The 15,176-nt window shown below is 39.8% G+C and overlaps 1 protein-coding gene across 3 annotated transcripts in view; it reads left to right on the top strand.

The window, feature by feature from the left end:
* Positions 1-15,176, top strand: part of LYPD6B (LY6/PLAUR domain containing 6B) — a 228,470-nt gene that overhangs the window by 102,241 nt on the left and 111,053 nt on the right. The window contains exon 2 of one of the 3 annotated variants that reach the window (XM_061135274.1): positions 12,483-12,553. The exons of the other annotated variants lie outside the window; for them this stretch is intronic. The gene's annotated coding sequence lies outside the window, so the exon portion shown is untranslated. The remainder of the gene's footprint in view (positions 1-12,482; positions 12,554-15,176) is intronic. 3 annotated transcript variants of the gene reach the window in all.

Below are 15,176 nucleotides of genomic sequence, written 5' to 3'. Positions count from 1 at the left end.
GCTCAAGAGGAAGGGGATATACATATAATTATGACTGATTCATGTTGTATGGCAGAAACCAACATAACATTGTAAAGCAATTTTCCTCCAATTAAAAACTGGGGGGAAAAAAAAAAGCAAACTAAAAAAGCCCCACATTATGTAACTGAGGGGTCATATGATCCCGTGGGCAGGTGTGCATGCTGGAGTAGCCTGCTAGTCTCAGCTAGGCAACACCTTTTGTTCTTAGCAGCTCTCTAGGATAGAATCAGAGAAGGCAACGGCACCCCACTCCAGTACTCTTGCCTGGAAAATCCCATGGATGGAGGAGCCTGGTAGGCTGCAGTCCGTGGGGTCGCTAAGAGTCAGACACGACTGAACGACTTCACTTTCACACATTGGAGGAGGAAATGGCAACCCACTCCAGTGTTCTTGCCTGGAGAATCCCAGGGACGGGGGAGCCTGGTGGGCTGCCGTCTATGGGATCACACAGAGTCGAACATGACTAAAGTGACTTAGCAGCGGCAGCAGCAGGGTAGAATCACTTCTCATGCTTCTAAAGTTATGGTAACAGGGCAGTTATTAACTATTGTCACCACTCACTAATTCTTCAAATGGACTTCATCAGAGGGAGAGATAATCTGAATAATAGATAGTTTATAAATAATTTGGAGCTGGCATTGAAATGAGTCCTGCAGTTTCTTCCTTGTCTATTGACCTTTCTACTGTTTGCTTTAGGATTAAGTAAAAGGGAACCTGCATCCCACAGGTTAGCATTCCACTTACAGTGCTGCTCCTCTGAAACTCTCTTCCCACCTCCTTCTCCCCCTTTAAGTCCCATTGCCCAGGTTGTCATGAAACGTGATAAAGAAATGACCACAAGAAGCTTCATTAGGTTGTTTTCCTGAGTGCTGACCCTAATAGTGAAGAAGACCTCAACTAAATAACCAGGTTGCAAGGAAGCTTTTGAAGAAAGAAGGTATTGGCTATGATTTTTATTTTCCCATCAGGAACTCTGATGGGGGTGGATGAGGTCAGACTGCATCTAACAGAAATATTCCAGGAGGAAATTGGGCTTTCCCAGTTGAATGTAAACTTTTCTCTTCTCAATACCTCTTGATTGGCAAAACCCAGAAACTCAAACACATCCTTGCCTACCAGTCCTTGCAGTAACTTTACAAACCACTCATCTCTAAGCCTGTTTGCTATAGTCAAACAATGCCCAGCCCCTACAAAGCGCTCCACAAACATAGCCACACCCAGCCTGCAGGTCAGGGTAAGTGGATTACTTTGGAGACTGCTGAAAGTTTGGCAGCCCAGCCTCTCTGCCTTTCCTTCTCCTCCAGGCGTTTTCTTTGCTCAGGGCTCTTCCTCTGCTCTCAGGGAACCCACCCAGTTCTGACAGTTCTGTTCCGTCAGGAAATGCATCAGATCTGCTGGGCTCACCCCCAACCCCTTCCGGCCTAGATTACAACTAGGGAGAGCATGTCTGGGGTGTGAGGGAATGTTCAGGTGGATTAAGGCCATGCTCCTCTCCCCCCACTGAGAGTGGAGTTAATCAGTATCATAACCTCTCTTCCAAATGACACAGCACCTTAAAGTATTGTAACTCATCAGCCTCTCTTTTTTTCTGAGGTATAATTGACATGTAACACTATATTGGGGCTTCCCAGCTGACTCTTGTGATGGAGAATCCACCTGCCAATGCAGGAGACGTTAGAGATGCAGGTTCGATCCCTGGGTTGGGACGGTTCCTTGGAGTAGGACATGGCAACCCACTCCAGTGTGGGCTTCCCTGGTGGTTAAATGGTAAAGAATCTGCCTGCAGTGCAGCAGCCCTGGGTTCGATCCCTGGGTATAGACGATTCCCTGGAGTAGGAAATGGCAACCCACTCCAGTATTCCTGCCTGGAGAATTCCATGGACAGAGGAGACTAGTGGGCTACTGTCTGTGGGGTTGCAAAGAGTCAAACATGACTGAGCAACTAACACTTTGACACTTTTTATTAGCTTCAAGTGTACAACATAATGATTGGATATTTGTATGTATTATGAAATAAAAACACAGTAAGTCTAGTTGATATCTTTCCCTATACATAGTTATAATTTTTTCTCCTTGTGATGAGAACTTCTAAGAATTACTTTCTCAGCAGCTTACAGATATGCAATATAGTATTGTTAAGTGTAGTCACCATGTTGTAAATTACATTCCCAGGACTTATTTGTTTTATAACTGGAAGTTTGTAGCTTTTGACCTCTTTTGTCTAATACCACCACCCTCACACCGTCTCTGGTAACCAGCAGTCTGTTCTCTGTATCAGTGAGTTATCAGTCTCATCCCCTAACATAGTGTTACCTTGTGATCCAGCAATCCCATTTCTGGGCATATATCTGGGAAAAGATGAAAGGTCTGATTTCAAAAGATACATGTACCCTAATGTTCATAGCAGCTCGATCTACAGTAGCCCAGACATGGAAGCGACATAAATGTCCATCAACAGATGAGTGGATAAAAACATGATATGTGTATCTGTGTGTGTGTAAATAATGGAATATTATTCAGTCATAAAAGAATGAAATATTGCCATTTGTAGCAACATGAATGGATCTAGAGATTATTATATTAAGTGATACAAGTCAGAAAAGACAAATGGCATATGATATCATTTATTTGTGGAATCTAAAATATACAAATAACTTATTTACAAGGCAGAAAGAGACTCACAGACATAGAAAACAAAATTATGGTTACCAAGTGAAGTGAAGTCACTCAGTGGTGACTGACTCTTTGTGACCCCGTGGACTGTAGCCTATCCGGCTCCTCCATCCACGGGATTCTCCAGGCAAGAATACTGGAGTGGGTTGCCATTTCCTTCTCCAGGGGATCTTCCTGACCCAGGGATTGAACCCGGGTCTCCCACATTGCAAGCTGACACTGTAGCCTCTGAGCCAAAAAGTTACCTATATATTTACCAAGTTTTCTGTTTACCATTTCTTGCATTTCAGCATTTCTTTGGGTTCATTTTCTTCTCTTCTAAAGTATATCTTTTAAACATTTCTTTAGTGACGTTATGTTGATAATAAAGTCTCAGTTTTTGTTTAGAGTAAAATGTTTTTCATTCTTAAAAAATAGCTTCACTGGGATGTCTAGTTATTTCCTCCTAGCACTTGGAAGATAACTTCTATCTTCTGCTTCTGTCTTCTGACTTCAGTTGTCACTGGTTAGAGATCTCCTTTCAGCCTAATTGTTGAAATTTTTTGTGGCTGCTTTTTGTAATATTATTATTGTCTTTGGCATTCTGTAGTATTACTCCAATTATCTAAATGGGGAGTATTTTTAAATTATATCTTATTATGTGAATTATTTTATATATAGAATTATCCTGTGTCTAAGAATGTTAAACACTGGTAATAGAGGGTATAATTCTGTTTGCAGGCTTCCATGGTGGCTCAGAAGTTAAAGAATCTGCCTGCAATGCAGGAGACCAGATTCCCTCCCTGGGTTGCGAAGATCCCCTAGAGAAGGGACTGGCTACCCACTCCAGTATTCTTGTCTGGAGAATTCCATGGATAGTCCATGGGATCACATAGAGTCAGACATGACTGAGTGACTAACACTTTCACTGTCTGTTGTTTATTGTTTCTAGCCACTCTGATTTATGTTGCTTCATGTTTTGAGGAATATTTTTTTCCTGAGAATTTGTATTTGATTTAATTTACAGTAGTATTAAGGGCTTAAGTTGAGAGCTTTCCTCCAGAGAAAATGTGCATTTCTTATGTCCTGGAACTTGGGGGACAGGACGGACCTGGGACTACATAAGCTATTTTCATGAGTCCCAGCTTAATGCACAAGCCTCAGACCCAGCTACCCCAGCATATGGGGGGTGGGAGTTCAGTCTCTGATGCCAGAGACTGAATAGCATCTGCTCCCAGAGTGATCTTGACTAATGTATGTGGCTTGCCAGTTATGATTTTGAATTTACCTTAAACTTCTTCCCTGTTCCTCCCTCCCTTCCTTTGCTTTCCATTTTCTTCCCACTCCTTTTAAATATTTTCTTTACTTTCCTTGATGGTCAGAAATGCTTTATAAAGTTTGCTTTTCTATTTATCCTGGGACCTTGTAATATTGTAACAGGAGGACCTCTCAGAATATGGGATACAAGTAGGAAATCTGACTAATCTGTCAATAGGATGCCCCAGTTCCTTGATGCCTCTTGGGTATAGCTAACGTGTGTATAAGTGTAGGCTGATCCATGGAACTACTTTTGGCTTCTTAGGTATAACGGTGTGCTAATCACCTAGTGTTTCTCACACACTAACTAACTTATGATCTTTTTTTACTGCACTGATTACTCTGAGGTCGTTGGTTAGGAGTGTGTCTTCAAAATACAATACTACATAGGCAAATGAGTATTTTTTAAGGAAAAAATAGAATAATATATTTGGGGTTTTAATTTCTTTAAGAGGTACATTTTCATGTAACATATGCATTCAACTGATTTATTTATTTAAAAGAAAAGGACATAACCCATTTTTCAAGTTGCTCTTTCCACATGAATATGGTATTGCTAGCATTTGCTTCTTGAAAATCAGGTTTGTATCTTATTTTTCTTTTTAAATTTTTATTTTTTATTGAAGTTTTGTTGATTTACAATGTTGTGTGTCTGGTATACAGCAAAGTGATATATATATATATATATATTTATATACACACATGTATATATATGTACAATCTGACATATATGTATTCAGATATTTATATTTTTTTGATTCTTTTCTATTATAGATTATTACAAGATATTGAATAAAGTTCCCCATACTATACAGTAGGATATTTATTGTCTTACAAGATCCTAATTAATTAAAAGCTCATAATTTATCCCTCCCTGCTCTTTCCCCTTTGGTAACAAGTTTGTTTTCTGTGTCTGTGAGTCTGTTTGTGTTTTGTAAATAAGTTCATTTGTGGTTTTTTTTTAGATTCCACATATAAGTGATATGATATTTATCTTTCTCTGACTTCAGTTATATGATAATCTCTAGGTTCATTCATGCTGCTGCAAATGGCATTATTTTTTACAGCTAAATATTATTCCATTGTGTGTGTTTGTATGTATGTGTGTCTATGTATGGATATACACAGACATATCACATCTTCTTTATCCATTCATCTGTCAATGGATGCTTAGGTTGCTTCCATATCTGAACTATTGTAAATAGTGCTACTCTGAACATTGTACCTTTTTGAATTAGCTTTCTCTAGATATATGCCCAGGAGTGGGATTGCTGGATCATAGAGCAATGCTATTTTTAGATTTTTGAGAAACCTCCATATTGTTTTCCATAGTGGCTACACCAGCTTATATTCCCACCAACAGTAGAGGAAGTTTCCCTTTTCTCCACACCCTCTCCAGCATTTATTATTTGCAGACTCTTTGATGATGACCATTCTGACTAATGGGAGGTGATACCTTAGTGTAGTTCTGATTTTCATTTCTCTGATAATTAGCAGTGTTAAGCATCTTTTAATATGCCTATTGGCTATCTGAATGTCTTCTTTGGAGAAATGTCTATTTAGATCTTTTGCTCATTTTTGATTGTTTTTTTTATTGAGTTTTATGGGCTGTATATTTCAGATATTAACCCCATTTTTTGGTAGCATTACCTGCAAATATTTTCTCCCATTCTGTAGGTTATCTTTATGTTAATGGTTTCTTTGCTGTGCAAACACTTATAAGTTTGTTTAGGTCCCATTTGTTTATTTTTGCTTTTATTTCTTTTGCCTTGGGAGTCTGACTATTAAAATATTGCTACAGTTTGTCAAAGAATATTTCATCTACATTCTCTTCTAGGAATTTATGGTGTTATTTCTTAAGTATTTAAGCCAGTTTGAATTTATTTTTGTATATGCTGTGAGGGAGTGCTGTAACTTCATTGATTTACATGTGACTGTCCAGCTTTCCCAGCACCACTTGCTGAAGAGAGTATCTTTTCTTTGTTGTATATTCTTGCCTCCTCTGTTGAAGATTAATTGACTGTAAGTGTGTGGGTTTATTTTTGGACTCTATTCTGTTTCATTAACCTGTATGTTTATTTTTGTGCCAATACCACACTGTTTTGATTACTGTAGCCTTGTAGTGTTATCTGAAGGCCAGAAGAGTTATGACTACAGCTCTGTTCTTTTTCCTCAGGGTTGCTTTGACAATTCTGAGTCTTTTGTGGTTCCATATAAAATTTAAGATTATTTATTCTAGCTCTGTGAAAAATATTATGGGTAATTTGACAGGGATTGTATTAAATCTGTAGATTGCTTTCAATAGTATGGCCATTTTAGCAGTATTAATTTTTCCAATACAAGAGCATGGTATATCTTTACATTTCTTTGAATCATCTTCAGTTTCTCTTATCAGTATTTTATATTTCTCAGCATATAAGTCTTTCACCTCCTTGGTTGGGTTTATTCCTAGGTATTTTTAAATGTGATTTTAAAAAGGATTTTTTTTTAACATCCTCATTCTGATATTTCATTGTCATTGTAAAGGAGTGGAACAGATTTCTGAATGTTAATCTTGTATCCTGCTTCCTTGATGAATTTATTTATCAGTTCTAGAAGTTGCCGTGTGAAGTCTTTAGGATTTTCTGTATATAGCATCATGTTATCTGCATATAACGACAATTTTACCTCTCCCTTCCAGTTGGGGTATCTTTTATTTCTTTTTCTTATCTGATTGCTGTAGCTAGGACTCCCAGTACTGTGCTGAATAGAAATAGTGAGAGTGGGCATCCTTGTCTTGTTCCAGATTTTAGTGGAGGGCTTTCAGCTTTTCACAGTTAAGTAGTATGTTGGCTGTGAATTTGTCATAAATAGCTTTTATTATGTTGAGATATGTTCCCATTATACCCGCTTTGGTAAGAGTTTTTTTATCATGAATGGGTATTAAATTTTATTCAAATGCTTTCTCTGAATCTGTTGAGATGGTAATGTGATTTTTGTTTTTTCTTTTGTTGACATGGTATATCCCATTGATTTGAATATGTTGAGCCATCCTTGTGACCGTAGGATGAATCTGAGTATGGTGTATAATTTTTTTTAATGTGTTGTTGCATTTAGTTTCCTAATATTTTGTTGAGAATTTTTGCATCTATATTCATCAAAGATGTTGGTCTCTAATTTTCTATTTTTGGTAGTGTCTTTGTCTGGTGGAGGAACCTGGTAGGCTACAGTCCATGGGGTCACAAAGAGTCGGACACGACTGAGTGACTTCTCTTTGTCTGGTTTTGGTATAAGGGTAATGGTGGCTTCATAGAATGACATTCAGAGTGTTCCCTTCTCTTCAGTCTTTTGGAAGATTTTGAGAAAGATAGATGTAAATTCCTCTTTGTACATTTGGTAGAATTCCTCAGTGAAGCCATATGGTCCTGGACTTTTGTCTGCAGGAAGTTTTTTTTTTTTTGTACCTGGTTATTTAGTGATCTTTCTTGCAGCTTAGGTTGTATGACATCTTTTGCCAGTGTTCAGTAGGTATTCCATGAGAGCTGTTTAATATGTAGAGGTATTTTTCATGTATTTGCGGGGAGGAAGAGCACTCCATTTCTTATATTCTCTTATCTTGATCTCCCAGACAGCTTATTTTTCTTTTTGTATCTGGCTACACTTCAATTCAGTTCAGTCACTCAGTCGTATCCTACTCTTTGCGACTCCATGAACCGCAGCACACCAGGCCTCCCTGTCCATCACCAACTGCCGGAGTCTACCCAAACCCATGTCCATTGAGTCAGTGATGCCATTCAACCATCTCATCCTCTGTCATCCCCTTCTCCTCCTGTCTCCAATCCCTCCCAGCATCAGGGTCTTTTCCAGTGAGTCAACTCTTCGCATGAGGTGGCCAAAGTATGGGAGTTTCAGCCTCGACATCAGTCCTTCCAATGAACACCCAGGACTGATCTCCTTTAGGATGGACTGGTTGGATCTCCTTGCAGTCCAAGGGACTCTCAAGAGTCTTCTCCAACACCACAGTTCAAAAGCATCAATTCTTCAGTGCTCAGCTGTCTTTATAGTCCAACTCTCACATCCATACATGACTACTAGAAAAACCATAGCCTCGACTAGACAGACCTCTGTTGGCAAAATAATGTCTCTGCTTTTTAATATACTGTCTAGGTTGGTCATAACTTTCCTTCCAAGGAGTAAGCGTCTTTTAATTTCATGGCTGCAATCATCATCTGCAGTGATTTTGGAGCCCCCCCCCCCCAAAATAAAGTCAGCCACTGTTTCCACTGTTTCCCCATCTATTTGCCATGAAGCGACGGGACCAGATGCCATGATCTTAATTTTCTGAATGTTGAGCTTTAAGCCAACTTTTTCACTCTCCTCTTTCACTTTCATCAAGAGGCTCTTTAGTTCTTCTTCACTTTCTGCCTTAATGGTGGTGTCATCTGCATATCTGAGGTTATTGATATTTCTCCCAGCAATCTGGCTACACTTACCATGTGATAATTTTCTGGAATTGAATTACATTTTTCCAGGTAGCTTGACAGAGATCTGGGTAACTGTGACATTTTAGGGATGTACCTTCAAATAGCATTTGAAATCTCCTGATAGATAAGTCTTAATTAGCAGAGCAAGTTGTTTGGTTCACCTTATAGATCCAAATCATGGACTTTAGAGATATTTTCTGAAAACAGATTCCTTATTTTGGTTATCATCATTGGTACCACTTCTCCCTTTCTGTTATTGATGAACAGCTGCTGTAATTACATGAGCATCCCAGGATGGAGAGTGGAGGATAGAAATGGCTTTTATTTGTTGTTAAGGCAGTTTTGGGACTTCCCTGGCAGTCCAGTGGTTAAGACTTCACCTTCCAATGCAGGAGGTGCAGGTTGGATTCCTGGTTGGAGAGCTAAGATCCCACATGCTTTGTGGCCAAAAACCAAGACATAAAACAGAAGCAATATTGAAACAAATTCAATGAAGACTTAAAAATGGTACGCATAAAGAAAATCTTTTAAAAGAAATTCAAGGCAGTCTTTAGTGTTCTTGTCTTTTCTGGGTAGAGACCATTGAAAGAAATGTGTAAGGTACTCTGTTTCAAATGAACAATGGTAAGAGAATCTTTGCATGTGAAACACTTCCTAAATTTTGTCTTTTCAAAATGTCAGAATTTCAATTACGGAGACATTTTGTACTAACAAAATAGCAAAAAGATGTGTTGTAGAAAGTTAAGGATCTGCTCATTGCTCAGATGCTATGGACATGCCGCATCACTTGCCTTTTTTTTTTTTTTTTCTTGAAACGGCTTGACTTTTAATGTTGTGTAGTTTTCTAATACCCTTGATTGTACTCCAGAAGAAAATCTGGTGAAAATTATATAGGCCACCTGCCTGAACTTCACAAATGAGAGGAAGGGAGAACTCACAGGGGAGAACCCTTTGCCTTTGAATAGCAAAGGGCATCTGCAATTTTGAGGTCTACTGCATGCTTTCAACATATTGGGGATACCCTTCAAATACATGGAAGCCTCTGCTAGTTATATACTGGGGACATGCAAGACAAGAATAACCAAAATCCATATGTTTAGGACGGTTCTTTAAATTGATCTCTCCTAGACTTCCAAGGGACTTCCCTGGTGGCTCAGATGGTAAAGAGTCCACCTGCAATGCGGGAGACCTGGGTTTGATCCCTGGGCTAGGAAGATCCCCTGGAGGAGGGCATAGCAACCCACTCCAGTATTCTTGCCTGGGAAATTCTCATGGACAGAGGAACCTGGCAGGCTACAGTCCATGGGGTCACAAAGAGTCAGACACTACTGAGTGACTAAGCACAAGACTTCTAAGACACTAACAAAAAAAGAAAAATCTAAGAGTTACAGCATGTGAAATTACTTCAGAGCACGAATAATTTTCTGAACTTGAGAATATATAAAAAAAGAGCAAACAGGATGTTTTTTGGGAGTGTGGCCTGAAAGAATTAGGACAGGTGGCAGGCCTGGACTGACCTCTGTACATCTTTTAGGGAACCAGCCTTCAGACTCTACCTGAACTGCTCCTTTTGGGATGGATGCGGTTAACTCCTTCATACAAAGCTATAAATCACTAATAAGTTCCAGGGACTTCCTCCTCTTAGTTTTTAACCAGAGACAATCTTCAGTCAGGGGAACGCAGCTCCAATGTGTTAGAGCTTTTATATCTACTTGGTGGGGGAAGTTACCTTTTGAAGGAGGAATGGGGAGTATGAAGTGCTTTATAGAATCACAAGGCTTTTTCTGTGATGTTGACAGCTTCTGCAAATGTTGGTGCTCATGATGAAATAGATAAAGCTGGTAGATTCCATCCAGCTTTCTTTTCTTTCTGCTCTTCATCTTCAGAGCAGAGAACCTGTAGAATGCTTCTCTGCATACTTCATTTCTAACTCAATTCCTGGTGCAAGCCAGGAGCTCTATAAATCTTGGCTGTTGAATGGATTGGCTCAGGACCTGCCAGCAGAGCTAGGGTATCTGGGAAGGACAAAGAAAGAGACATTCAGACAGGTACCTAACTCAGAGGGCTAACATGCTGACCACAAAAAACATTGTCTCATTTTTTTGCCATGGTCTCAGAATCACTTTGCCGACTAAGGTCCACGTAGTCAAAGCTATGTTTTTTCCAGAAGTTATGTACAGATGTGATAGCTGAACCATGAAGAAGGCTGAGTGCCAAAGAATTGATGCTTTCAAATCTCTGGTGAGCTTCCCTTATGGCTCAGCTGGTAAAGCATCCGCCTGTAATGTGGGAGACCTGGGTTTGATCCCTGGGTTGGGAAGATCCCCTAGAGAAGAGAAAAGGCTACCCACTCCAGTATAACCTAGAGAATTCCATGGACTGTAAAGTCCATGGGTTCACAAAGAGTTGGACACAACTGAGTGACTTTCACTTTTCAAACCTCTGATGCTGGAGAAGACTCTTGAGAATCCCTTGGATAGAAAAGAGATCAAACCAGTCAATCCTAAAAGAAATCAACCCTGAATATTCATTGGAAAGATTGATGCTGAAGCTCCAATATTTTGGTCACCTGATGCGAAGAGCCGACTCATTAGAAAAGACCCTGATGCTGGGAAAGATTTAGAGCAGGAGGAGAAGGGGGCAACAGATGATGAGATGGTTGGGTGGCATCACCGACTCAATGAACATGAGTTTGAACAAACTCCAGGAGATGGTGAAGGACAGGGAAGCCAGGTGGGCTACAGTCCCTGGGGTCACAAAGAGTCAGACATGGCTGAGTGACTGAACAACAATGGCAGTCCTTCTTGACGTGGGTTTTCCTGTTGTGAACAAGGTGGCTTTTTGTTCTGTTTTTCCCTCCCTGGGCTTCTGCTTCTGCTTCATCAGAGGCCCTCACCTTTGATCCCAGAGCCTGGGTGCTGTAGGCCTTATGCTCAAATATGAGGAACGCACCTCTTCTTCTCTGTATTCCTTTGAAAGGCCTGTCGGGCCAGGACCCCGAACAGCTGCTCTTCTCCCTCCACATTTTAAGACAAGCCTTATATTTCTGTGCTTTGGGTTTCTCTAAGACACAGCCAGGACATGGTCCATCTGTGAGTCTCCCGCTGAAGACTTCGTTTTTACCACTCCCCTGACCTGTCCTCCAGCCCTTTCTTCTAAAATGGCAGATTTCCTGACGTATTTGCATTTGTATTGTTCTAGGGGGGACAAAACCTTTAAATACCTTTTTAAGGGGAGGAGAAGGAGGAAGAGCCAACTGTTTTAATTTGGACATCAGAGTGTTTTGGCTTCTGTCCTGTAGCCATTCCATAATGAGTCTTTATTTAGGCAGACATCCATGGAGTGATTAATCAAGGAGGGATGAAAGTTAGTCATCCGTCGTAGGTAGCTGGCAAGTTCTTTTTTATACCTGGAGGTAAAGTTCAAGGTGCTTGCTCAAAAACCAAGGGTTTCCACTTATGAAAAAGAGAGGGCGGCCTGGTCTCACTAAGTTATGTGTGCATATGTGCTCAGTTGTGTCTGATTCTTTGTGACCCGATGAACTACTGCAGCCCACCAGGCTTCTCTGTCCTTGGGATTCTCCACGAAAGAATATTGAAGTGGGTTGCCATGCCCTCCTCCAGGGGATCTTTCCAACCCAGTGATCGAACCCATGCCTCCTGTGTCTCCTGCATTGGCAGGTGAATTCTTTATCCACTGAGCCACCTGGTTATAGCAGGGCTGAATTAAGTGATTCTCTGGGGTTGGAAAGAGGAGCATTGCCGGTGCTCTTTTCTGTTCCTGCCACAGCTGAAAATTTGCATCCACTCTGTCTACATTCTTTGGATATTTCTGCCTGGGGACAAGAGGACACTGTCTAAAGTCTGGATCTTTCTTGTATCTGGTTTGTGGCTGGGAAAGGTTATTGAGCCTAAGGACCTCTTTAAGACTTGTCCCCTGCCAAAAGCCTCTTACTTATTATAAAAGCTTTTTATCCCCATTGTCTACAACATCAGTCATAATGATACCTTTCCATGTTCATTTGTTTAGATATGCCACACTGCTGCCTGCCTTTGGCAACCCTCCTGGACTAGGCTGCTTTTGTTAATCACATGGATGTTGTGAGTATTATGTTCCCAAGTGGATGCAGAGAAGATATTTTGATTGAACTACAAATCCTTACCGTATGAGCTACTCGTGCTTAGCAAAAACTATATTAAACAGTGGTGATCTGGAGTTTCATTAATCTTGGGGATTATGCTGCTTGCACATCTGTTAAATATTGTGATTTCTGTATCTTCCTGTAATCATATCGACTTTTTATGAAAGAACTTTTGATACTGAGCTATGTCTTATAATGTTGCAATGTAGAGGTGGTGGTTGATCTTAATTTGTGATCCTGAATTCATTTCATCTCAAGTACTTTTATGTTGTAGCTTCCTGAATGTTTTTAACAGGAATGTACTTCAAACAGCTCTCAGTCCTAATCTTGTACTTCTGTTCACTGAAGATAAGCAGCAATTTCTTTTTTTAAAAATTCAAATAGAGTTGATTTAAAATGTTGTTAGTTTCCAGTGTACAACAAAGTAATTCAGTTTTGTCTGTGTGTATATACACACATGCACATACATATACATACAGAGATATATGTGTGTGTATGCTTTTTCATATTCTTTTCCATTATGATATATTATAAGATATTGAATATACTTCCCAGTGCTATACAGTAGGACCTTGTTGTTTATCTATTTTTATATATAGTAGTTTGTATCTGCTGATCCCAAGCTCCCAATTTATCCCTCCCCCTCCTTTCCCTTTTGGTAACCATAGTTTGTTTTCTATGTGAGTCTGTTTCTGTTTTGTAAATAAGTTCATTTGTGTCATAGTTTAGATTCCACATATAAGTGATATCATATGATAATTGTCTTTCTCTTTATGACTTAATTCATTTAGCGTGATAATCTCTAGGTCCCTCCCTTGCTCCAAATGGCATTATTTCATTCTTCTTTAGGGATGGGTAATATTCCATTGTGTGTATATGTGTGTGTGTGTACACACACATGTTCTTTATCCACTTATCTATTGACGGACATTTATTTTGCTTCCATAACTGGGCTATTGTAAATAGTACTTCTATGGACATTAGAGTGCATGTAACTTTTTGAATTTGCATTTTCTCTGGATATAGCCCAGGACTGGGATTATTGGATCATATGGCAGCTCTGTTTTTAGTTTCATGAAGAATCTCCGTACTGTTCTTCATAGTGGTTGCACCAATTTACATCGCCATAAACAGTGTAGGAGGGTTCTTTTTTTTCCACACCCTCTCCAGCATTTATTATTTGTAGACTTTTTGATGATGGCCATTCTGACTGGTGTGAGGTGATCCTTCATTGTGGTTTTGATTTGCATTTCTCTAATAAGTAGCAAAGTTGAACATTGTTTCTTGTGTTGGCCATCTGTATGTCTTCTTTGGAGAAAGGTCATATTTAAGTCTTCTGCCCATTTTTTGATTGGGTTGTTTGTTTTTGTTATTGAGCTGTATGAGCTGTTCACATATTTTGGAAATTAAGCCTTTGTCAGTTGCCTCTTTTGCACATATTTTTTCCCAGTCCTTAGGTTGTCTTTTGTTAATTGTTTCCTTTGCTATGCAAAAGCTTATAAGTCTGATTAGGTCTCGTTTATTTTTGCTTTTATTTCTATTACCTTGGGAGACTGAACTAAGAAAACCTTGCTATGATTTTTGTCAGAGAATGTTTTGCCTGTGTTTTCTTCTAGGAGTTTTATGGTATCATGTCCTATATCTAAAAGTCTTCAAGCCATTCTGAATTTATTTTTGTGTATGGTGTGAGGGAGTTCTAACTTCGTTGTGGCAAACAGCAATTTCTCATTTTATTTCCTATCAGTTATCAACAGGTCTAAACAACTCTTAGTTGTGTTGCCAGGACTGAGAAAAGATGAGAAAGAGGGAGGGGGAAGAAAGACAGGTTGACAAAGTATGAGATAAAGAAGGAAGATAGCAGAGTGGGAAGGTGATGTAGGCTGCTAATCATTTGAGGGCTGTCAGTGTCCTGCAGTAGTTGAATGTTACCTGTTACCTGTCTGCAGGCCCCCAGAGAAAATGTGGGTGTGGGCCATGTGTCTGGTCAGTGGCACTTCTCTCTAAGTTTGATGACCGAAGGATGGGAGAGTTGTCAGCAATGAGGGCAACAGAGAGCTCGAGATTGCTGAGTCTTAAGTCTGTCTCTTAAGTGACTTGAATTGTTCTCACAGGAAATTGTCTAGAGTAAGACAGTGAGACACCCTGATGACCTCCATTTCAGACATGGCTCTTCTCTGGATATGATAATCAAACTCTTGTCTGTCCTGTTTTGTTTGATTTTCTGCAGCGTGGCTGATGGCTCACGATTCCATTTCTAGAAGAGGCAGCCTAACAGTATGGAAGGGACCTGTGATACACAGCTTTGCTCAGCCACATGCTATGTAATATGGGGCACGTCACTTCCTCTCTTGGTCTCGATTTCCTCATCTCCAAAGCACAAAGAAGAGGCTAAAATGATGCCCAGGAGTGCTGTCATTCTAGGAGTCTCTAATTCTGTGGATTTTTCTGAGATGCTTTTCTTTTTGAAGGAATTATTTTCATCATCAATCCTTTTGGCCATTCTTTGTGTTTTTTGCTCTCACTTATCCCCAAAAACTTTACTAGTCATACTGGTAGGCTGCCTTTTCCAGGCTTAGCGAGAC

Source organism: Dama dama, chromosome 33 (genome assembly GCF_033118175.1).
Source record: "Dama dama isolate Ldn47 chromosome 33, ASM3311817v1, whole genome shotgun sequence".
Classification (NCBI taxonomy): Eukaryota; Metazoa; Chordata; class Mammalia; order Artiodactyla; family Cervidae; genus Dama; species Dama dama.
Note: the sequence above shows the minus strand (reverse complement) of the source record. Positions and strands in the feature narration are given on the sequence as shown.